Source organism: Ovis canadensis, chromosome 3 (assembly GCF_042477335.2).
Source record: "Ovis canadensis isolate MfBH-ARS-UI-01 breed Bighorn chromosome 3, ARS-UI_OviCan_v2, whole genome shotgun sequence".
Lineage (NCBI taxonomy): Eukaryota > Metazoa > Chordata > Mammalia > Artiodactyla > Bovidae > Ovis > Ovis canadensis.
Window position 1 is genome coordinate 3972031 of NC_091247.1, and position 22495 is coordinate 3994525.

Consider the following 22495-nt stretch of genomic DNA (forward strand, 5'->3'; position numbering starts at 1 on the left):
GCCATTCAGTCGCTCAGTCATGTCCAACTCTTTGCAGCCCCAAGGACTGCAGCAGGCCAGACTTCACTGTCCTTCACTATCTCCCATAGTTTGCTCAAACTCATGTCCATGGTGATATTATCTAACCATCTCATCCTCTGTTACCCCCTTCTCCTCCTGCCTTCAGTCTTTCCCTGCATCAAGGTCTTTTCCAATGAGTCGACTCTTCACATCAGGTGGCCAATGTATTGGAGCTTCAGCTTCAGCACCAGTCCTTTCGATGAATATTCAGGATTGATTTCCTCTAGGATTGACTGGTTGAATCTCCTTGCAGTCCAAGGGACTCGCAAGAGTCTTCTCCAACACCATAGTTCAAAAGCATCAATTCTTCAGCACTCAACCTTCTTTATGGTCCAACTCTCACATCCATTCATGACTACTGGAAAAAACATAGCTTTGACTATACAGACCTTTGTCAGCAAAGTGATATCTTTGCTTTTTAATATGCTGTCTAGGTTTGCATTGCTTTCCTAAATAAGTATTGAAAAAAATAAAAGCATCTGCCTTCCAATACAGGAGAAACGAAGCGAAAGTGTCCGACTCTGCGACCTCATGGACTGCAGCCCACAGGCTCCTCTGTCCATGGGATTCTCCAGGTGAGAATACTGGAGTGGGCTGCCATGCCATTCTCCAAGGGGATCTTCCCGACCAAGGGATCGAGCCGAGATCCCCCACATTGCGGGCAGATTCTTTACCATTTGAGCTAGCTGGGAAGCCCCCCAATACAAGAAATGTGTTCAGTCCTTGGTCATTGAACTAAGATCCCAGATTCCTCAGGCCGTGGAGCAGCAAAGCCCTTGCGTCCACAGCTAGAGAAAGCCTGAATACTGCAACGAAGACCTAGCGCAGCCAAATTTTAAAAAGAGAGAGAGAGAAATGAGCCTAGAGAATAAGTAGTGGCAAGATGAGGAAGATTCCTCTCCGGTTGAAGAACCTTCAGTGATTTTCCTTTACCTAACAGGACAAAAAAACCTCAGCTTCAGAACTGACCATTCAGTATATTCACAGCGTCAGAACTCTTTCAAATGACAGCACTTTTTCAGATGCAAGTTGCAGAAACCTGATTTAAACTGGTTTAAGAACAACAAAACAGTTTCTTTCATGTCACTGAAAAGTGTCTACTTCAGGTATGGTTGGATCCAGATGCTCAAATGATACTGTCTGGATTCAGCCTCAGGACATTTACACTTGCTGTCCCCTCTGCTGGATGGCCTAACCCAAGATCTTCCCATGGCTGACTCCTTGTCATCCAGGTCATGGCTGAAATGTCACCTCTGTGGCCAGATCTGCTTGAACACCAACTAAAGCAGGACCTTCCCATCCCAGGCACTTTCGCTTCATCGGCCTTGCTCTTCTTGACATTCATAATTTTCTGAAACTATCTTGTGGATTTCTTTCCTTTTTATTTTGGGGCCTGACTGCCCATAAGGAATGTGAGCACTACAAGAGCAGGGGTTGCATTTGCCTGGCTCACAGCTGAATCTCCAGTGCTTAGATCAGTGTACGGTAGACACTGATGGCGTATTTATAGAATGCATGGATGGATCAATCAGGGCATGAATAGCTTACTTGCCATCTCTCAGCTTTGCTGTATCCTGGGGCTGAGATCCCCAACATTACTAGTTGCAGTCTATAAGCTTAGAAACTCCAGAGGAAAGGTAGATGCTTTCTCAATAGTTTCAGTAAGAGGCCAGGGGCTGACTCTAATTGGCCCATCTCTGCGCCATTCACTATGGCACAAGGAGGGATATGGGTCTCTCATTGGCCAGGGCTGGCCAGCTTTCTGCGAAAACCACTCCAGAGTGGGAACAGGGCTTTGGCAAGGACACAGAAGAAGACCATATAGATTGAATAAGGACACAGAGATTGAAGGCAAGAGGAGAAGGGGGCAGCAGAGGATGACACGGCTAGATAGCATCACCAAATCAATGGACATGAATCTGAGCAAACTCGGCTAGACAGTGGAGGACAGGGAAGCCTGGCATGCTGCAGTCCATGGGATCGCGGAGTTACAGATGACTTAGTAACTGAACAACCACAACAGAATAAGGCCAGCAAGGTGTTGGGGAAGCCTCCACTTTCTAACCATCCTGGTCACCTGAATATGTTGCATCCTTTTCTGCTGGAGATTGTTGAGTGAAGAAAAACAAACAAACGCACAATCTAAAAGTTGAGAATTATGTTTTATTTGGAAGACGCAAGCCTGGGAGACAGCCTCTCAGCTCTGAGGGATTGTTTCAAAGAGGAACCAGGATACATAAGAGTTTTTGCAAAAACAAACAAAAAACACCCAGGCAGCTGAACGTCAAAAGATGACCGCTAATTAAAGAAAAGTCCGGACATCTCAAGTTAATGAATTTAGTGCTTTTCTACCTATGGGAAGAAGCAAGAGTCTGGGTTTAATGAAACTATTCCTTTGATATGCATCCTAACTCAGTATCCTGTTTTTCTCCATCCTGAATCCCCTAGGGGGCACCCCTGGGTGACGGCTGCAGTGGCAGCTGGCTTGGTGACCACAGGCGTGTCGTATCAGTTTACCAATATCTGCTTACTGATGTTCTGTGTCCACCGGACCAAATTCCAACTCCTGCCTCTGCGCTTCCTGTTCCCCCTTTCTCTTCACTCTGCTCCTTCAGGAAGCCTTCTGGATTCCCCACAGTCTCTGGGGTCACCTGTGGAATAAAGGACTTGGCCCAGCCATGACAACCCTTGGATTCTCGTCTCTGTCCTCACCATGGGCACTCAGCAGATTCTCATTTACTTTTCGTTGTGCTGAGTCTTTGTTGCTTCACCGGCTTTTCCCTAGTCGCCGAGAGAGGGGGGCTGTTCTCTAGTTGGGGTACGCAGGGTTCTCGTTGAGGGGGCTTCGGCTCTAGGGCAGGTGGGCTTCAATTGCTGCAGGTCCTGGGCTCCAGAGCGCAGGATCAGTAGTGGTCGCACAGGGCCTTAGTTGCTCCAGGACACGTGGGATCTTTCCAGATCAGGGATCAAACTCATGTCTCCTATACTGGCAGGCAGGTTCTACACCCCTGAGCCACCAGGGAAGCCCCTCGGTTGCTTGTTAATGAGGCCAGCAGCGATCTGAGGGTAGGGACCCTGTGGACTCCTGTCTCAGCCAACAACAGGCACACACTGACCTTGGCAAGGCTCACCTGGGCTCTGTGGGGGGGGGCGGCAGGGTTCAGGCTGTGGTCCTGGCACCAGCTGGCATTAGCTGTGTGACCTTGGGTACCTTCATGGCCTCGAGTTACCACGGCCACAGAATGCAGCAAACAGGAGCTGAGCCCACCTGCTCCTGCAACCTGAGGATGGACCAGGTAGTCTTAGCCATGCGGGTGGATGTGGGGCGTCCAGAGGCTGTCTCCCCACCCCCATCCTCCTCGACCTGCCTCCTGGCGCTGGAAAAGCACCCATAGCAGTCCTGTGGTGACTCAGTTATTCAGGGAGACTGGGGGCTCTGTCCAAGCACAGGAGCTGCAGGCAGCTGGGGTGCAGGGAGCCCCACAGTGCCTGCCACTCGGGCGCAGCAGTGGTGCGCGCCCACAACCGCACCAACCAGGGGCCCAGCGTCACGGGAGGCAGCAGTGCACAGAGTCGCCACACGGTGGCGCTCCTTCCCCTTTACCGCTAACAAATCAGCTTGAAAACTGGCTATTTATTAATATTTATTTATCTACCTGGACTGCAAGGAGATCCAACCAGTCAGTTCTAAAGGAAATCAGTCCTGACTATTCACTGGACGGACTGATGCTGAAGCTGAAACTCCAATACTTTGGCCACCTGATGCGAAGAACTGACTCATTGGAAAGAGTGATGCTGGGAAAGATAGAAGGCAGGAGGGAAAGGGGACAACGGAGGATGAGATGGCTGGATGGCATCACCGACTCGATGGACATGAGTCTGAGGGAACTCCGAGAGTTGGTGATGACAGGGAAGCCTGGCGTGCTGCGGTCCATGGGGTCACAAAATGTCGGACACAACTGAGCGACTGAACTGAACTGACCTGGGCTTGACTGGTGGCTCAGTTGGTTAAGAATCCGCATGCAATGCAGGAGACACGGGTTCAGTCCCTGGATTGGGAAGACCCCCTGCAGAAGGAAATGGCAACCCACTCCAGTATTCTTGACTGGGAATTCCCATGGATAGAGGAGCCTGGTGGGCTACAGTCCATGGCGTCGCAAGAGTCAGATACGACTTATCGACTAAACCACCACTATTTATTTATCTATCTACCCACTTATCTATCCATCTACCTAATCACAAAACAAAATATGGTCAGAGTAGAAAGAGGAAACTAACACACGCACCTCCACACTAACGTGTGCTCAATCTCCGCCCTCCCTCCCCACTCTTTCCCTCCTCCCTTCTCTCCCTGCTCCAGTCTCCCTCGCCCCTCATATATTAAACACGGGTGTGCATGCGTCCTGAGTTGCTTCAGTCATGTCCAACTCTTCTCAACCCGAGGGACTGTAGCCAGCCAGGCTCCTCTGCCCATGGGGCCGTGCCCTCCTCCAGGGGATCTTCCCGACCCAGGGATCAAACCCATGTCTCTTACATCTCCTGCACTGAAATGCACGCAGGTGCTTCCCTGGTGGCTCAGACGGTGAAGAATATGCCTGCAATGCGGGAGACCTGGGTTCGCTCCCTGAGTTGAGAAGATCCCCTGGAGAAGGGAACGGCAACTCATTCCAGTATTCTGGCTTGGAGAATTCCATGGACAGAGGAGCCTGGCAAGCTACACAGTCCACGGGGTTGCAAAGAGTGGGACATGACTGAGTGACTTTCACTTTTTCTTTACCACCAGCGCCACCTGGGAAGCCCATTAAAAACATATGTGGATATAATGTTTTTCAAACAAACCTTTATTGGTCCTTTGCTCTTGGGCACTGCACAGGTAGTCTCTCCCTCAGTCCATGAGCTCAACCCTCCCATCCTCTCACCTCCACGACTCTCTCGATGGGAATGGGCGACATCCTGGAGGACCACTGGGTGAGCTTCTGGGGTGTCTTCACGTCACAAGATGGCTGGTTTGCCTAGAGGCCCATGATAGGAAAGAGGGGTGTTGAGACTCGGGTGGGAAGCTGAGACGACAAGGGAAGAGCCTGCAAGGACCAGCGCTCCTGCCTGATGCCTCCCAGCATTGCCAGCAGGAGCATGAATCTGGGGACCCTGTTTCTAGGTTTAGGAAATAACCGGATGATCAAGCAGCTTCTTGATCCTTCTCGGCTCCTTCTCCCCCACAGTGACTTCATGGAGCCCTCTGGCAGGAGGCTGGGGAGGGCTGGAGAGGGAGAGAGTGACTGTACATCCCCAATCCAACCACCTGAGGCTTCAGGAGGGGACACCGAGGCCTGGCAGGGGCAGGACTCCTCTCTTTCCACAGCCCTTCCTAATGGAGACCCTTGTTTATTGCCTCCCACCTAGAAAACTCATGTATGTTTTATTTATTATTTTTAATATTTTATTCATTTGGCTGTGCCAGGTCTTAGTGGAGGCATGCAGGATCTTTCTGGTCGTACCTTGTGAAAATCTTCACTGCTGCGTGCCAACTCTTGGTTGCACCATGTGGGATCTAGTTCCCCTGCCCGGGATTGGGCCTGGGGCCCCCGCAATGGGAGCTCGGACTTGGCCACTGGACTGCCAGGGAAGTCCCCCATAACTTGTATCGGTTTTTATAAAGCATGAGACCCCAGGGGCAGCTAATAGAGCAGGTAATGTCTGATTCTCCAGCCAGTTGGGTGCAATGGGGGCACCATTGTGGTCTGAGGACCCGCTGTGGTCTGGGTTGCACTTGGCCTTGACACTCACCAGCTGCAGACCATAGGCAGCCACTGGCCTCCCCGAGCCTCAGAACTGCCGTCTCTAAAATGGAGCTAAGATAAAGCTTCCCTCGGAGCTGCAGGTAGCAAACTAAAATGATACACCCAAAACGTTTTAGACATGCTACAGCACTTTAAGTGGGGGAGGTGGTACATCTCAGCAGAAACCCTCAACAGCAGGCTCAAGAGCTCTGCCCTCTCCCCCTCTCACAGGACAGTCTGGAAGCCTGAGCTGCTGGGGGCAAACGAGCGAACAAGGTGTGTCGGCCCGATTCTTAGCAGGTGGGCTGTGCTCATTTACACGGTAGGTTGATTATTAATGAGACTCATGACATCTGGTTACTGCCCTGTGAACCCTCGGTGACTTCCGCGTTTGTATTCTCTGGACACTCACAGGAGGCTGTGGGCGTGGAGGAAGGAATCAAAGTCCCGTGGACGTTTACCCAGGCCAGAGAGGCTGCAGGGCCTTCGCAAGCCTTGTGTCCTTCAGTCTCAGGGAGCAGTTGGTCCCTAGGAATTACTGACCAAATGATGGGAAGAGCAGCCCCAGGGGCAGCTGGCACCAGAGTCAAGTCCACATGTGATAAGTGTGTGTGTGGCACCTGTCAGACCCCATCAGGGCAAAGACCCCACCTCCTACTCCTCAGTCCAGCTCCACGGCAAGCACATGACAGCATCAGTGAGCCTGCATTATCTGACACAAGTTTGTATTATTTCCAACAAGCAGTGTGTATGTATCTGAATATGTGTGTGTGTGAAGTTGTGTGGGGGGTCATTAACCAGCCTAAGGAGCGGGAAAATCACCCCACGGATCCTCACCTCCCTGGTCAAGGCCCCACCCCCCACCCCAACCAGGCAGCAGCCCCAGCAGACAATGGCCTTGGAGCCTGGATCAGCAAACAGAGGAGTTTTCTGTGGCTACTGAGACGGGAGAGACTCTTGTCTTTCCCCACATCCTATGTGGGTCAGGGGTCTCTGGGCCTGGGGCATAGCTTCAGCCTCCAGGCCAAGGAAACAAAGCATCAGAGGAACCCACAAATAAGTGAGAGCCGAGGAAAAACATTCAGGACGACGAACACATCTCTGCAGAGAACTGGACATGCAAACCCATCTGGGCAAGAGCGCTCTATCTCAATGCCGAGCGGCACCGGGAGTGTCCTGCAGGGGGCGCTGTTTTCCAGCCGCCAGGATTTGCACTCAAATTGCATCTATTTTGCATGTACCTTCAGAGGTTTTCAAATTACTGTTGTATCATTGTCCCCTGAAGAGTGAGCGTTTTTTCATTCCTGATGCTTCTTGTCATCCCAAGAGCATGTAGGGAGGTCTCCTCCTCTGAAGGATGCAAGGACCTAGCGGTCTTTCGACTAGAGTTGGTACATCCTTGGAAGGTGGTCTGTGTACACTTTTCTGCAAGCTGACTGGTTTGCAGTTTAAAAGGACACGTATGGTAAGCTCATCTGGAAAGTAGGAAAGAATCCTTTATAAGCCACCCCGCCCAGATCCAGCCATTCCGCTCCCGGATACGTACCTGAAGCATCAAGGCAGGGTCTCAAAGAGACACCTGTAAGCCCATCTTTCCAGCAGTCGTATTCATAACAGCCTAGCAGAGGAGGCGCCCAGTGTCTATCAACAAATGAATAAGTAAACAAAATACAGTATATCTGCACCATGGAATATTATTTAGCCTTAAAAAGGAAGAGAATTCTGGGGACTTCTCTGGTGGTTCAGTGGTAGAGTCCACCTTGCAATGCAGGGGACGCGGGTTTGATCTCTGCTCAGGGAATTAAGATTCCACATACTGCAGAGCAACTCATCCCGCAATCCACAGCTACTGAAGCCCATGCACTCTGGAGCCCATGCTTCCCAACTAGAGAATCCATGCACCGCACCGAAAGACCCTGCATGCCACAACAAATAAACAAAGGAAGAGAATTCTGACACGTGCTATAACACAACAGGTACGAACCGTGAAGACACCCTGTTACGCTTAATAAACCAATCACAGGACAAACACTTTATTCCACTTACACAAGGTATCTGAAGAAGTCAAAACCACAGCAACAGAAAGCAGAATACTGACTGCTAGGGGCTGGGGCAGGGAGATGAGCTGCTAAACAGGTGCAGAGTCTCTATTTTACAGCAGAGAGTCCTGAAGACAGATGGTGATGGTTGGTTGCACAACAGTGTGACCGTGCTTAACGCTGCTGAACTATATACACTTGAAAATGGTTAAAATGTAAATTTTACGTTATGTGCAGGTTTTTTTGTTGTTGTTGTTCATCCACTCAGTCGTGTCCAACTCTTTGCGACCCCATGGATTGCAGCACACCAGGCTTCCCTGTTCTTCACCATCTCCCTGAGTTTGTTCAAACTCATGTCCACTGAGTCAATGATGCCATCCAACCATCTCATCCTCTGTCGTCCCCTTCTCCTTCTGCCCTCAGTCCTTCCTAGCGTTAGGGTCTTTTCCAACGAGCTGGCTCTTTGCATTAGATGGTCAAGAGAATTGGAGCTTCAGCATCAGTTCTTCCAATGAATATTCAGGGTTGATTTCCTTTAGGATTGACTGGTTTGATCTCCTTGCTGTCCAAGGAACTCTCACGAGTTTTCTCCAGCAACACAGTTCAAACCATCCTGCTCAAACCTTTATTTTTCACAGACACAGAGAGTGAGGGTGAAGCCCAGAGAATCCCACCATCTCGTGATGAGGATCTCTGATTTCCCTTTGCCACGAAGTCCAATTATTTTTTGATCTTTCAATATTTTTGAAAGATTACTTTATTATGAAACATTTCCAAGGAAAGTGAATGAAACATGTCTAATGACACCTATATACCCGCATCTGTTATTCAACAATTATCATTTGCAAACTGTGCTTTATCTTTCTATATGCATTTGTGAGTGTATATAAATGTGTTTTCTTTTGATAAAACATTTTTAAGTTATATTGCAGACAACATGACACTTTGCCCATTAATACTTGAACACATATCTCCTAAAAACAGGTATTCTTACATCACATAACTGTCATGATCACACCTAAGAAAACTGTCAATAATTTCCCAGCATCACTGAATATTCAGTTCATACTCAATTTTACCCCCAATTTCCCCCAATTTTCTTCCAGAGTTGCTCTTTTAGAACCAGTTTCAAGCATTGTATTTGCCTGCTTCTTTAGCCTCCTTTTCGGAGAAGGCAGTGGCACCCCACTCCAGTACCCTTGCCTGGAAAATCCCATGGACGGAGGAGCCTGGTAGGCTGCAGTCCATGGGGTCACAAAGAGTCAGACACGACTGAGTGACTTCACTTTCACTTTTCACTTTCATGCATTGGAGAAGGAAATGGCAACCCACTCCAGTGTTCTTGCCTGGAGAATCCCAGGGATGGGAGAGCCTGGTGGGCTGCCGTCTATGGGGTCGCATAGAGTCGGACACGACTGAAGTGATTTAGCTTAGCTTAGCCTCCTTTTGAGCTTTCCCTGGAGGCTCAGCAGTAGAGAGTCCACCTGCTGATGAAGAAGACTCAGGACTGACCCCCTGGGGGAGGAAACGGCACCCCACTCCAGGACTCTTGCCTGAAGAATCCCCACGGACAGAGGAGCCTGGTGGGCTACAGTCCATGGGGTCACAGAGAGTCAGACACGACTGAGCACGCATGTACACACACATTAGTCTCCTTTATGATATTACTAGAACAGTGCCCTCATCCCTTTCTTTTGACATTGATTTTTTTTTTTCCCCTAAAAGAGCTCAGGCCAATTTGGTAGAAGGGCCTGCTTTCTAGATTTGTCTGTTTCCTGGAGGTGCTGTTTAACCTGTTCCTCCCTCCCATGTATAGTGGAAGTTAGGGCCAAGATTTGACTTAACTCAGGTGAGATGTTTTAGGCAAGGATACTTCTCAGGTACTGTGGGCTCCATGGCATTGGAGGTACCTAATGTCTTTCATGATGTTGTTTGGTCCCTGGGTTAAAGAGGTGACAGCCAGCTCTCTCCATCACAAAGATGAGTTGAGAAAAACCTGTGCACGTGTGCTAAGTCACTTCATTGTGTCCAGCTCTTTTCGACCCTGAGGACTGGAGCCCATCAGGCTCCTTCATCCATGGGATTCTCCAGGCAAGAATACTAAAGGGGTTGCTGTGCCCTCCTCCAGGGGGTTTCCCGACCCAGGGATCAAAAGAGTAAGACTTTCTCATCACGTAGAAATCCTGCTCCCACAGCCTTCCCCTAATGGGTTTGGTCTCCACTGATGGTTCTTGCTTGAATCAACAGTTTCATTGTTGGCTGGAAATAGTGATCCTCTATCATTCCTTTTGCATTTATTATCTGGCTTCCCCCCCCCCCCCCCCCAGTAAAGAAGAGCTTTCCCTCACTAACTCTGGATGAGCCAGAGTTCTTCCAAACATTAGAGTGTAAGTGATGCCTTTTCTTTTTAATTGCCGGTTACTATAATAAGGTGTTGGCATAGCTGGATCCTGTAACTCTTCTCTCCTTTTTTCTCCTTAAATTTGAGTTATCACTATGAGCGCGTGGGTTTGTATTTTTTAAACGTTTTACACTACAATCCAGAAACTCCTTCTTCTGGTCGGTGTGTTAGTTTCTGAGAGCTGCTTTAGCAAATGACCACAACCGGGAGGCTTAAACAGCAGAGCTCTTAAACATTCTGTTTCGGAGGCCAGAAACCTGAAATCAATTGCATTTCTCCTGGAGTGAGCTTTCTTTTCATGTCTTTTGCCCTCTTTTTCCATGCAATCAGTGGGCTATGAAAAGATTTTAAAGAGGTCCCCCTGTATCAGGAGGCTTGTTTGTGACATAAGTTGCAAATACTTCCTCAGCTGTTTTCTGCCTTTGCTTGTTTCCTTTGCTGCTGTACCCAAGGGGTTTGGTTTTGTTTCCGCTTTGTTTTGGAGGCTGGCTGATTTATCAGCCTCTCTTCTCTTGCTTCTTTCTAGCCACTTCCAGAAACGTTTTGCCCCTCTCCATGACAGGAAACTCACCTGCGTTGTTTCTTTAGCACTTTCATGGCTTCTCTTTCGACACTTAAGCACTTTGACCGCTTTGGAGTGTTTTCTGGAGTAGGGTGTGAAGCAGGGATCCAGATTTATCTTTTCCAAGGAGTCCTGGCATAGTCTTCAGGAGAGGCCCAGCTGAAATAAAACCTCTAGCTGCGGATGCTTCTCCTCTGGGGGACAGGGGAAAGGGAGGGTTTCATGGTGACTAAAAGACTCCTCCTGGACATGGAGAACCCCGTGTAACATGGTCCTCCACATCGTACTGCAAGGGGGAGACAGAGACCTGGTCGGGGGTCTGGGTGAGGAGGTGGCCTGCCCAGGAGAGAGGGAGCCCAGGATTTCAAAACTTCCATCCGCAGGTGTCAAAGCCAAGATGGAGCCTTTTCCAATATTCAGCAGACAACTTTCTCCTCTCCTTTCCTCAACTCTCAAACCTTCAGAGGATCCTCTTTGCCCGCACACACAGTTCAGGCTTTTATTTATTTATTTTTTTAAGCTCAGGGCCCTCCATGTCCTGCCTTTCTCATCTCCCATCCCATGTATATCTTAAATCTGACCACTGATCAGCCAACGAGCCTTAGGTGGTCTTAACTTGCTGCCTTCTTGAAAACTGGGTTTTCCTCCTGTAAAGCCCACCTGCCTCAACACCATTAGTCAGGTTCCTGATTAAACTGGAAGCAAAGTCCAAGTCCCAACCCCACCCACAGGTTGCCCTCATCACTCTGAGGGCACCCGCTCTGCGGGGTGGACCTGACTCTGAGTCACAGCACCATGGGCCCCCTTCCATCTCATCTGCTGGGCTCCGTGCACCCTAAAAGCAAGCAGGGGATTGACTAGTGCCCGCCTCCAATTCACGTCCACCCAGAACTCAGCATCTGACCTTATTTGGAAGTAGAGTCTGTATAGATGTAATTCAGTTCAGATGAAGTCATACTGAATTACTGTGGGCCCCAAAGCCAATGACTGGTGTTCTGATAAAAAGAGGAAGGGAGGGAGTCCCTGGGGGTCCAGTGGTTAAGAATCTGCCTGCCAGTGCAGGGGCCATGGATTCAATCCCCGGTTAGGGAACTAAGATCCCACATGCCACAGGGCAGCTAAGCCTACGTATCACAACTACTGAAGCTTGTACGCTGAGAGCTCGTGCAACAAGAGAAGCCACTGTAATGAGGACCCAGTGCAGCCAAAAATAAAATACATGAATAAATAAATCTTAAAAAAAAAAAACCACAAGAGGAAAGGACACACACAGAGGAGCGCGTCACCTCTTTACCCAGTGACTGAATCTGCATCTGTGAAAACACACAGGGAGCGAGGACAGGTGAGGATGGAGGTAGAGAGTGAAGGGATATAGCCCCAAGCCAAGGGACATCATCACACATGGCGGGCAGCCCCCGGGAGGCAGGAGAGAGGTATGGAACACTCCCCATCAGAGCCCTCAGAAGTCAGCCCTGCTGACGCTTGGTTTCAGATTTCTGGCCTCCAGAACAAAGGAAGAATACGCTGTTGTTGTTTGGCCATGCCACACGGCTTGTGGGATCGTAGTTCCCCGACCAGGGATTGAACCCAGGGCCCCAGCAGTGAGAACACCAAGTCCTAAACACTGGACCACCAGGGAATTCCTTATGCTTGTATTATTTAAAGCCAGCCTGTCTGTGGTACTTTGTCCCAGCAGCCGCAGACAGTGGAGCTCGTGCAAGCAGCTCGTGCAAGTGGAGGGAACGATAACGCCAACATTCACTGGTGCCCACACTTTGGCAAGTGCTCTGATGAGCGTTTACACAAGTCTCTCACTGGACAGTCCTAGTGACCCACTGAGCTGGGTATTTAAGGCATTGGTGGCGTCCCTATTGTCTAGGTATAGAAAAGGAAGCTTGGGGACTGGCCCAGGCCACACAGCAGGGCTGCAGAGCCTGGGTCTCTGCTCTGCCCATCCCCCTCTGTCCTCCTAGGTGGCCTGGTGAGTGCACTGCACACTACGGCCCCCATGCCACCTGTCCTTTATGAGTAAGTGTTGGAAAAGGCATCCTTGAACAAAACCTCAAAAACCCAGATCATAAGTCAAAAAAGAAAGAGGACAGTAAGGAGGAGGAGGGGTCGATAACACCAAAATTAGCGTCTGTTTTTCAATGAAGTACAATACAGTAATAGTTAATATGACGATAACAGACAGGGGAAGACACTGGAAATATCTGTAGTCAATGAAGGACACATTTCTGTGTGTTGCAATTCTGCAAATCAATAAGGAAAAGAGAGTAACTCTACTAGAGAAAAAATAGTCAGAAGAATTGGCCATTTGTAGAGGATAAAACCTATAAGACTAACAAGAACATAAAGAAATGCTCCATCTCATTAATAGAGAGAGGTAAGCTAAAAAGAGAACATATCACCATGACAGGCCTATTATACTTCGCAGCTGAAGACTGTTGGCAGGAATGTGGGCATTTCTGTAGACTTCCAGTGAGACTGTACACTGGGGAAGCTGTCCTAGAGAACACTCGGGTGGTGTTACCTTCAGTCTGTAAAATTTCTGGGGGTGATGGATACGGTTAGCACCTTGGCTCTGGTGATGGTGCCACAGGTGTATGCCATGTTCGAAGTCATCAAGATATAACATTAATCTTCTGCATATCAAATGGCAACTCACTCCAGCACTCTTGCCCAGAAAATCCCACGGACAGAGGAGCCTGGTGCAGGCTACTGTCCGTGGGGTCACAAAGAGTCGGACACGACTGAGCGACTTCACTTTCTTTCTTTCTAAACCTCTGTAAAGCTGATTTTTTTCTCTAAAAACAACAAAAAAGAGTAAGTCCATGCATACTCTTTGACCCACCAGTTTTACTCCTAGTTATGTATCCCAAAGAAGTTCTCAGCTGGACCCATAGGGAACAGGTGCGTGCGTGTGTGCTAAGTCGCTTCAGTTACGTCCAATTCCTGGAGACCCTGTGGACCACAGGCCACCAGGCTCCTCTGTCCGTGGGATTCTCCAGGCAAGAACACTGGAGCGGGCTGATCCATGCCCTCCCCCAGGGGATCTTCCCAACCCAGGGACTGAACCCACACCTCTTAGGTCTCCAGCACTGGCGGGCAGGTTCTTTACCACTAGCTCGACCTGAGAAGCCTCAAGGGAACAGGTACACTGAGGTTTATCACAGGTTTTTTTCTGGTGGGCTTTGGGTGTCATTCCATGGGACAATTGAGAGTAGACTGGGATAAATCCATATCACTGAATAACTGTCAACAGAAGCTACTGGTTGGATTTATTTAGAGCGACGTACATGGGCTTCAAAACAACACTGAGGGGGGCAAAAAGTAAGAAGCAGATTGCCATCTATGACATAATCCATTTACATGAGTTAAAAATATATGCATACATTTGTATACATATATGTGTCTATTCTGACAGTGATAGACAGCAAGGGGACAATGACAAGATCTGGAGAGGCCAGGGCTGTGAGGGGCCCTCAGGGCTACTCTCTGAAACTTGGACTCCATCCTCCAGGAGACTGGTGACCCCCAGAAAAACATCTATTTCTGCTTTGTTGACTATGCCAAAACCTTTGACTGGGTGGATCACAATAAACTGTGGAAAATTCTTCAAGAGATGGGAATACCAGACCACCTGACTTGTCTCTTGAGAAACCTATATGCAGGTCAGGAAGCAACAGTTAGAACTGGACATGGAACAACAGACAGGTTCCAAATAGGAAAAGGAGTACGTCAAGGCTGTATATTGTCACCCTGCCTATTTAACTTCTATGCAGAGTACATCATGAGAAACGCTGGGCTGGAAGAAGCACAAGCTGGAATCAAGATTGCCGAGAGAAATATCAACAACCTCAGGTATGCAGATGACACCACCCTTATGGCAGAAAGTGAAGAGGAACTAAAGAGCCTCTTGATGAAAGTGAGAGAAGAGAGTGAAAAAGTTGGCTTAAAGCTCAACATTCAGAAAACAAAGATCATGGCATCCGGTCTCATCACTTCATGGGAAATAGATGGGGAAACAGTGGAAACAGTGTCAGACTTTATTTTGGGGGGCTCCAAAACCACTGCAGATGGTGACTGCAGCCATGAAATTAAAAGACGCTTACTCCTTGGAAGGAAAGTTATGACCAACCTAGACAGCATATTAAAATGCAGAGACATTACTTTGCCAACAAAGGTCTGTCTAGTCAAGGCTACGGTTTTTCCAGTGGTCACATATGGATGTGAGAGTTGGACTGTGAAGAAAGCTGAGCGCCGAAGAATGGATGCTTTTGAACTGTGGTGTTGGAGAAAACTCTTGAGAGTCCCTTGGACTGCAAGGAGGTCCAACCAGGCCATTCTAAAGGCTATCAGACCTGGGTGTTCACTGGAAGGACTGATGCTAAAGCTGAAACTCCAATACTTTGGCCACCTCATGCGAAGACTTGACTCATTGGAAACGACTCTGATGCTGGGAGGGATTGGGGGCAGGAGGAGGACGAGAGGATGAGATGGCTGGACGGCATCACCAACTCGATGCACATGAGTTTGAGTGAACTCTGGGAGTTGGTGATGGACAGGGAGGCCTGGCGTGCTGCGATTCATGAGGTTGCAGAGTCCGACACGACTGAGCGACTGAACTGAACTGAAAGCAGGGGGCTGCCATGCAAAAAGCTGAAGCAACAGGACCCCTCAAACGGATGAACCTGTGATACTGAAAAGGATGTAATTTTGACTAGTGGGGTACTTCCAAAGGCCTTCAAATCTTACTGTGTCTGGACGGCCTTTTGGGAAGGACGGAAATCCAACTGAAACTAGAATCCGCTGAAAACAGTTTTTGCCTCATGGAACTCAGAAGCCCAGGGTAAAGCTGGCCTCAGGGACTTCATAAATTGAGGGGAGAGCAGCCACCATTTCTCTTTTCATCTCTCTCTCTTTCTCTGTATCTTTTCCATCTTTTGGCTAGAGCGTTCATGGAGCCTGAGGTAGCAGAGGGAGAAGGGGAGGGCCACAGCTTTATCTTAGTTCAATGACCCCAGAGGAAAGACAACAGCTCTTTAAGCATCCATGTATAAAGACTCAAGGAGGCACCCTGATTGGCCCAATTTGAGTCACATGTCCAACTGTGCCAATCCCTTTGGCTGGATGCTTGGGATCTGGGATTGGCCAGATGGGTCCAGCTGCCTGAGGTTGATGCTGTGGTCCCAGGAGAGGGAGGGGGAGATGCTGCCCAGGCAAATACACAGGTGTGCCTCATACACAGCAAGTCAGTGCCGCCTGCCTCCGAGAGCTCATCCCTTCTGTTTTGTCACTGAGTATGGACATGATGGTTGGAGAAAGGCTGCCCAGAAGCTCGTGATGTGGAGAGGCTCCAGGGAGGTATGTGGAAGACAGTGGTCTGATTAACATCTGTCTGAGCGCTGAAGAATTGATGCTTCTGAACTGTGGTGTTGGAGAAGACTCTTGAGAGTCCCTTGGACACCAAGGAGATCAAACCAGTCCATCCTAAAGGAAATCAGTCCTGGATATTCATTGGAAGGACTGATGCTGAAGCTGAAGCTCCAATGCTTTGGCCACCTGATGCGAAGAACTGACTCACTGGAAAAGACACTGATGCTGGGAAAGATTGATGGCAGGAGGAGAAGGGGATGACAGAGGATGAGATGGTCGGGTGGCATTACCGACTCGATGGACATGAGTTTGAGCAAACTCCGGGTGATAGTGAAGGACAAGGAAGCCTTGTGTGCTGCAGTCCAAGGGGTCACAAAGAGTCGGACATGACTTAGTGACTGAACAACAAGTCACTGACAAAATCAATCCCAGAAAAACAGAAAAAAGGGAGCCAGCCCCTGAGCAGGGGCAGGGATGCCTCTGCCTTTCCTCCTAGCCTCTTCTCACAAGCCCCTAGCGGCCCATATTGAGAGAACTATTACCATTCTTCTTCCAGATACTGTATAAACAGTAACAGTGCAGTTACGGTCCCCTTGAGGGCCAGAAGCTGATGAGGCTCGTGTATCACTGCTCTCTTCCACGGAGGATACCATTCCAGCAGGATGAGGTCACTGAGCCAAGGAAGAGGGGGGTGGGGAAAGGGGATTCCTGGGCTGGAGCTCTGGAGTCATGCCCGTCCCCCGACTCCATCCCGCCTGATCCCTGGTGGATTCACAGTGTGCTACAGTGCTAATGCCAACGCAGGAATCTGCTCCTGTGAGATGGTTTGTGGACTAGGGGAACCTGGGCACTCCCCTCTTCTCCTCCAGCCCTTCCATCTCTGGGTCCCACGCTGACTATGCTGGGTGACTACACAGAAGTTAGCAACGGGTGGACTGACTGCAGGCAGTGATTGGATGCCAGTTGTGAGAGCATTGAGGAATGCTAACAAAACTAACATTTATTGAAATAGGTTCTGTGCTGGTTACATCTCAAGGTCTCATTGGATCCACCAAATCCCTATTCTGTAGGCATCATGATTAATATTAAAACCCCTATGTCGTAGACAAAGAAGCTAAGGCTCCGATCATTAGCATGATAGCAGAAACCTGTGTTCACACTCTGGTCTGTTTGAGCAACAACCTCTTGGCTTCCCCAGCCGTCTCCAGGCACTGTTAGGCTGGTGGAATTCCCAAGTCAATGCCCACCTGCCCCATAAGCCGGGATGGTGGTAAAGGCTGTGCACTGCTCCAGGACCCCCGGAGAAGTGGGCGTGGGTGGCTAAGGGCCGAGACACGCCCTGGGCTCTGCTCACATGGACTGTCGGCCCAGAGCAAAGGCCTTCTTCTAATGCTCGGAGCCTCTCTGACCCTACAGGCTAACAGCAGTCCTATCTGGGACCACACTGGGCCTCCTGGAACCCTGGCCACTCTCACAGTAGGCCCCTTAAGCCATATGTTGCCTTGTGACCCAAACAGTTCCCATGACAAAACTTGTTATTTCCATAACTCAACCCGCGTTATCTCCAGGTGCTAGCTTCTTTTAGTTCTTTCCTTCCCAACTGCCTCTCCCACTTCTATTTCATAAAACCCACCTTTTCTTTAAGGCCTAGCTTGATGCGCACCCCTTCAGAAAGCCTTTCAGATACCTCAGACTGCAGCCTCTATCACCCTGCTCCGGATTAGTCACAGCGCTCACCACAACCTGCCTTCGAAGACCATCATCTTGTGAGCATTTACCCTGCGTGGGTCACGGTGCTTAAACACCCTCCATACCTTATGTCCCTGAATCCTCACTCCACTCGTGTTATCACGCCCATTTCACAGAGGAAGAAACTGAGGCTCAAAGGACTTCAAAACTTGTCCAGGTTTACACAGCTAGGAAGGGGGCAGGGCAAGGATTGAATGAAGGGGTTGGGCTTTAAAAGCGGCCAGCTCTGATGATGGTGGTTTTCCACAGATGTCGTTACCGGGTGTCTGAAACGCTAGCAATCTGAGGGGCAGAAGTCAGTGTGATTCTCCGTAAGCCCTTCGCCCACGGGGGTCCCATTGGCTCCTTGGGAAACAAGATGGAAGCTCTGCGGTCAGGCACAGGGAGACCCTCACTTGGGGAGTATCCGGGTGTGCGAGCCTCTGGAATGCAGGAGGCACCCCAACCACACCCAGCGCGGCCAACTTGTTTACGCCTCTTGCACAGCCCCTCCCGCCCGGCCCGGGTCACGTGACCGCCTCCCCGCCCCTCGCTCTCTCGCGTGGCTCCTCCCCGCCGCGCCGGCTCTTCTTTTTGCCTCCTTCGGAGTCACAAGATCTCTCAGCAGCTCCCTTTCGGAATCCTTCCGCCCGTCCCCGCCTCCCCACCCCCCGTAACCCCCCTACCTTACAACTCCTCTTGGCTTTTTCTCGACCGGTTAGCACAACCAGTAATGAGCAGAACGGCCCCTTCTTTCCAAAGGGGCAGTCGGCCACGGTCAACGGTTCTCGGGTTCGAGGGCGAGGCGAGGTGCGGCTGGGGATTCTTTTTCGTGGCGGAGGCTGCAGCGGCAGTGGTCATTTCACGACGGGGGGGAGGTGCTGTACGTCCAAGATGGCGGCGCCCTGTAGGCTGGAGGAACTGTGAGGTAAACAGCTGAGGGGGAGGAGACGGTGGGTGAGTACGGGGGTGTCGCCCCTTGCTTTTCGCTGGGGTCTTCTCGGGGCGGTCCGGGCACCATGACCCCAGTCTGGGAAGCCCTGTGGGGCTGGGGCAAGGGGCTCATTGCCGGGGAAGGGACCCCGGGAAGGGGGGGTTTGGAGAGCTTTCCCCTCCCTCTTATTACTCGCTATCTCCGACGGGGCCTGACGGGTTTCTGGGGGAAGAGAAGCGGCCCCGGCCGGCCCTTGGCCCCTCCTCGGCGGCGGAGGGGACCGCTGCACCCCCCCGGGCCGAGGTGTCGAGGGCAGGGGGTGAGGTGGGCCGCTTTGCCAGCCCCTTGCTTGGTGGGGTGACAGGTTCCCTCGGGGTGCGGAGAGCCGAGGAGAGACCCTCCGCGGGAGAGGCAGGTCTGGATTGGGGGGTGGGGGCTTGTGCCAGGGCTTGATGAGAAGGGTCAGGGGGTGGGGGCGGGGAATGAACGGAGTCTGCCTGTGGGCATCGGGGACCTGCCCGGACTCGGTGTCTCCGCTGAAATTTGCAGGAGCGTGTGTGCCTCGCTCCAGGTGTGCTTCTGGGTGTTTAATTGATGGTGAAAGACAGTTACGTTCCAGCCGGCAGAGGTGATTCTTAAGAGACAGCTATTTGCAGAGCCACTCCTAGACGCTCATTCATTCATTTGAGGAACTTGAGGACGAAGAACCGGCAGTCAGAGAGCCCTTCAAGAATTAAAGCTGTTTCTTTGTGTTTCCTAGTACAGAGTTTTGCTTCTGGCGTTCTGGGTTTGGAGGGGTGGGGGTGGGGGCTTTGAAGGGGGCGCGGTCCTCCTGACACCAGCAGCTTGTTGACGGAGCGCGCACTTTGGAAGGGCTCCGCAGTCGTCACCTCCTTTAGCCCTCGGGACAAAGGGGAAAGGCCGCCACCAGGAATCCCTCCCATTTCTCAGATGAAGAAACTGAGGCCCAGAGAGATTAGGGAACCGTGCCCCAAGGTCACACCTCTAGGATTCTGTGAGCCGGGATTGGAACTGGAGTCTTGATTCCAAGACTGTGCTCCTGTCTTTGTACTTAACATGATTCTCGTTTATCTGTTAATAGATCAGATCTGACTTGTCATTCTTTCTGATCAGGTGATTAGAGTTAATCAGTTGGCCAGGGTTTGTGCATAAGTGCCTGTGTGTGCGTGCTTAATTTTGAAGAGGGGCCCACTTGCTCAAATACTTTAGCTTTTGTTTGGGATGGCAGTGTTGTGACTATAAACACGGTAGTCTAAATTAGGCTGGAAAGTATTTGATGTTTTCATAAAACCAATGCGTTTACTGCAGAAAGAAGCCATGCTAAAATCCTTGCCGGATTTTTTATAGAAAGCATAGAAATAGCACTTCACTTGACACAGCCTAAGCTGGTAAAAGTACTAAAATAGAATAATATTCTTCTGAGATACTTGGATTTATAATTTGGGGATCAACTTGGAATCATCTGAATTTGCACTTGTTGACAAAACGGGGCTGTAAATTTCGAGAAGCGTTATAAAACCCAACCTTGTGGGAGCCCTTGATTTACTGAGCAACCACCTGTGATGCTTAAGTTGAACATTCCCGAGTAAACCTGGAATATGCAAATATGGAAACTGATTTAAGGTCGTATGGGGAAATGCAAACTTTAACCGTCGTGCATCAAGCAAATGAGGCGCCTCAGAAACAGTGAAACATCCTTTGCTATGGCCCTGGGGAGCTGCAGAATCTTCCTCTAACCACCGGGTGTAAACTTAAGGGGTGTTTATCGAAGATGTAAATGGGAAATATCCTCTTGCTAAAGTTAATATCTTAGGCCAAACACTCTTACATCAGGTGCATGAAAGGGCGAATGATGTAAGCTTTCTCTGCTTCATGCATTTCCTGGTGTCATAGACTTTGGTTTGTTCCTAAATTCCTAGTTAGACAGATTCCTAGGCAGCTACCCACATTCTTTCTTGTTTTCCGTTAAATTGGAGTGTCTCAAATCCTGTGACTCAGTTGTACTCTGCCTGATTGGATTCTTAAGAGGGAAGACATCCCAGTCTGCGGGTGTAACATGATGCCTTCTGTTCTTATTTGTGAAGTGAAACTAAACAGTCTTGACGAGGACAGATCAAATATATTCCTGTCTGTAGAATAATGAAATTGCTGGAAATGAGAAATCTCTCAACAGTAGTGTCTGTCAAACCTTCATGCACAGGTAGTTTGCATATGTCGCTGAGGACACCCTGGATATATATTTTGGAAGAAGTTATAGGTGATTCTGATGGCACCAGAGGTTGAGGACCAGTGGCTGAAGTTATCAGTTTGGCTATTTTTCTTTTAATTTATAATTCACTGCAGAGGCATTTCTTAAAATAGCTCCTAACCTCTGGTGTATATAGTGGTGGGTGAATTTGGGGCTCTTGAGGTACAGCTGACTTGATCTTACAGGTGTCTTCTTTTAAAGTTTGTTAAGGTGCAGGCACCATTCTTTTCTGGGTTCTAGGGCCTTGGTGGACTAAAATTAACGTTTCCTGGAATTAATTAGATAGTCTTGACTGCAGATGAGCCACATACAGCAATACATCAACCATTTCAAGCTTTTCTAAAAGTCACATAGATTTCAAGTACTTTGGGGGTCAGGTTAAACATTCTATGTTGATCGAATCAGGTGTTAAATGGCTTTATAATAACTAAGCAAACCAGCGACTTTTAGCTTGACCTGTTGAGTTTTTATTCTTTCCTATCACATTTTAGAAAAAGATATTCCTTGTAAGTGCCTCATATTATAAATCTCTTTGAGAGATTAGTTTTATTGGTATTGGTTTTATCAATTAAGTAGCTGCAAGCATGAAAGAAAAGTGTACTCAATAGCATTTAAACCTCTACTTTTAGCTTTTTGCTTTAAAAATAAATATGTATAATTGGCATATACTTAAACACTAAATTTTTTCCTCTCAGTGTTTCGTATAGTTTGTATATGAAAAAAAAAAACACAACAGTTTTTTTCCATTGGTCTGAAAAAGATTTCAGCCCATTTAAATTGGTCTAAAATTACCATCAACGATTTTAGATTTTTCCTTTTCTGCTTTGCTTTTTTAAAAAAATTATTTTTTTATTGAAGGATAATTGCTTTACAGAATTTTGTTGTTTTCTGTCAAACTTCAACATGAATCAGCCATAGGTATACATATATCTGCTTTGCTTTTTAAGCCTGTAGTTCCTAAACATTAGTAATTTGATGTCTAGTGTCTATTTTTGGGAGGGGGGAGAATAAAAAAACCAAAAATTTTCATGTATATAAAACATGTATAATCCCAGGACCTTGCTTATTTCTTCTTACTTCTCTTGTGTAGTACTAACTTTTTTCTATACAGGGAAGTAGCAAAAGATAACAACACTTTTAAAGGTTGAATGAATTCAGGTTATCATCTAATGAGTAAAGTGCCTGAAAAACCTGGTTTTGATACAAAACCAGACATGGTAGTTACTGGCCTAGAATTCACAGGTCACCTTCTAAAGGGAAGATGATGGCAGTAGAGCCCATGAAGTATCTGAGTGACAAGGGATAATTTTACTCTCCTGTTGGTGATGGAGGGCACACTGGGC

The 22495-nt window shown here is 48.9% G+C and overlaps 1 protein-coding gene and 1 long non-coding RNA gene across 13 annotated transcripts in view; one reads left to right on the plus strand and one right to left on the minus strand.

Moving 5' to 3' along the window:
• Positions 1–4880: 4880 nt before the first annotated feature.
• On the minus strand, positions 4881–7209 carry LOC138436483 (uncharacterized). The gene is made up of 2 exons (XR_011255429.1): positions 7082–7209; positions 4881–5072 (listed from the first exon to the last, which is right to left on the minus strand). It is a non-coding gene; the product is annotated as an uncharacterized lncRNA (long non-coding RNA).
• An 11315-nt stretch (positions 7210–18524) lies between these two features.
• TSC1 (TSC complex subunit 1) overlaps positions 18525–22495 on the plus strand; it is a 52218-nt gene continuing 48247 nt past the window's right edge. For 4 of the 12 annotated variants that reach the window (XM_069582078.1, XM_069582079.1, XM_069582076.1 and 1 more), the window contains exon 1: positions 18833–18906. The gene's annotated coding sequence lies outside the window, so the exon portion shown is untranslated. Of the gene's footprint in view, positions 18907–22495 lie in introns of all 12 variants that reach the window. The other 8 variants (XM_069582074.1, XM_069582083.1, XM_069582081.1 and 5 more) reach the window with 4 other exon arrangements.